A 1,821-nucleotide genomic window follows, 5' to 3' on the forward strand; every position below is an offset into this window, starting at 1 on the left:
TGAATTTAGTTTGAGAAGGTAAGAGACTTTAAGCACTTTAAAAAAGAAGTTAAAAGAGTTGCCAATTTCACAAAGCAAATACTAATGTGAGCATTACCTACAATTGTATCGTTTTTGTTCTTTGTTCTCTTTCCAGTAGAGAAGGCGATTATTCAGTGTAATTCCTCGAACTGGTTCTATCTATCTGCAAGGAATGCAGCACTTAAAACCGATGTTTAAAAATTTCCCAATTTAACAAAAGCGAATACTAATGCAAGCAGTATCAATAATCGATTTCTCGTTTTTTTTTCAGCTGAGAAAGACGTTCAATCAGCATTATTCCTTGCATTTGTCCTATGCATCTGCAAGAAAGACAGCACTTGGCAATAAATTGCAAATGCTCGGCAAGTACGAACTGCAAATAACCTTAAATTATCCAACAGAGTAAATTCTGCCACCTGTAACCCCAATTTGTAAAATAGTTTGTGGAGATAGAATACGTACTCTTAATTAGTTTGACTTTACAAAACGCAATTTCTAAATTTCTAAGCGGAATTTAATTTGGAGATCGCCTTTAACTTTTTCACGAATTCTCGCAGGCATGTGTTCAGGAGGAATTTGGCAGGCGACTCAAGAAGGCAGTGGAGCGAAGTCCGTGTTTGCTGTATTTCGCTCGTAAATACACAACGTTTTTTTGTTTGTTTTTTAATATAGTTGAGTTATTCGATTAGTTTACTAATAGTGTTTGCATTTCTGTGTTCAGTCGAACGACGGGTGTTGAAGAAAATGATGGATCATGTTTCACAATGTTGCAAGAAAATAAATACGGTATACGACGAAGAAGCGTGTTATAGTGAGTGCAATATTAGTGCGTCGTATTAGTGCACTGATAAAAATGAATGTGAACGATGTGTCTGCAAACGAGGCCACAAAAAATGAAGCACCGCTCCGAATTTCACAGTATTGTTTAATGTTATCAGCTCCATTTGCGCACTTGCTACATTTCGCAATAAATCGGTGAAAACAATATCGACAGTATTTATGTCGTTATTAAGCTTCACCGAATGTAAAAGTTATCAGATTGGCGTATTATTTGTACCTTATTATCTAACAGTATTTTTACATAATTTGAAGTTATTGGCCTGCTACAAGATGCGCTGATGTTGAAAGTGAGGGTGTACATTCATTATTTATTTATGTTTGAAGAGTTTGCTGTCACCTTTAAGAAGGCTCATTTCCAAACTATCCGCTTATTTCTGTGTTAGAATGTGAGAGCTGTGAAATAATGTCACATACTGCTAAGAGTGCTTCCACTGTCAGTAAAGTACATGCAGGAGAAAACGATGACTGTTGTGTAGCTAACGTGGCTGTGCTCTGTCATTGTGCAGTTCTGTTCTTAGAGATCTGCAGTTACCACTCACACAGTAAAATAGTATATTTACAGTTAATAAATAATATCCTCTGACCAAACTGTTCATGTGAAACTAATGAAAAAGTATCACTGGATTTCTGTGAAAGTTTCTATGAAGAAACTATACAATTACAAGAGGAGGGACAGAGGAAGCTGTGCTGAAACCAATTTTGCATCCCAGTCAAAAAGTTTGCAGCATAAATAAAACCAGATATTTAGGTAATGAAGATAACACCTCGTTTAAACAAGTGTCTGTCAGTGAACAGTAGGGCACAGGTTGTAAATTAGTAAAACCGTACACAGAGTGAATATGTGGAGAGCGTTCAGTGTGAGGTGTGACTTGGACAGTAATACTGGATGACCAACAAATAAAGTAATCCATAATTTGTAGATTTATTGTGTCAGTACTTTATAACTAAATGTAGGAGGCT

At 36.1% G+C, this 1,821-nt stretch overlaps 1 long non-coding RNA gene across 1 annotated transcript; it reads left to right on the forward strand.

Moving 5' to 3' along the window:
• Nucleotides 1-595: 595 nt before the first annotated feature.
• LOC126272540 (uncharacterized) lies at nt 596-1,058 on the forward strand. The gene is made up of 2 exons (XR_007549237.1): nt 596-654; nt 743-1,058. It is a non-coding gene; the product is annotated as an uncharacterized LOC126272540 (long non-coding RNA).
• The last annotated feature ends 763 nt before the right edge of the window (nt 1,059-1,821 follow it).

Source organism: Schistocerca gregaria, chromosome 5 (genome assembly GCF_023897955.1).
Source record: "Schistocerca gregaria isolate iqSchGreg1 chromosome 5, iqSchGreg1.2, whole genome shotgun sequence".
NCBI classification, from domain to species: Eukaryota; Metazoa; Arthropoda; class Insecta; order Orthoptera; family Acrididae; genus Schistocerca; species Schistocerca gregaria.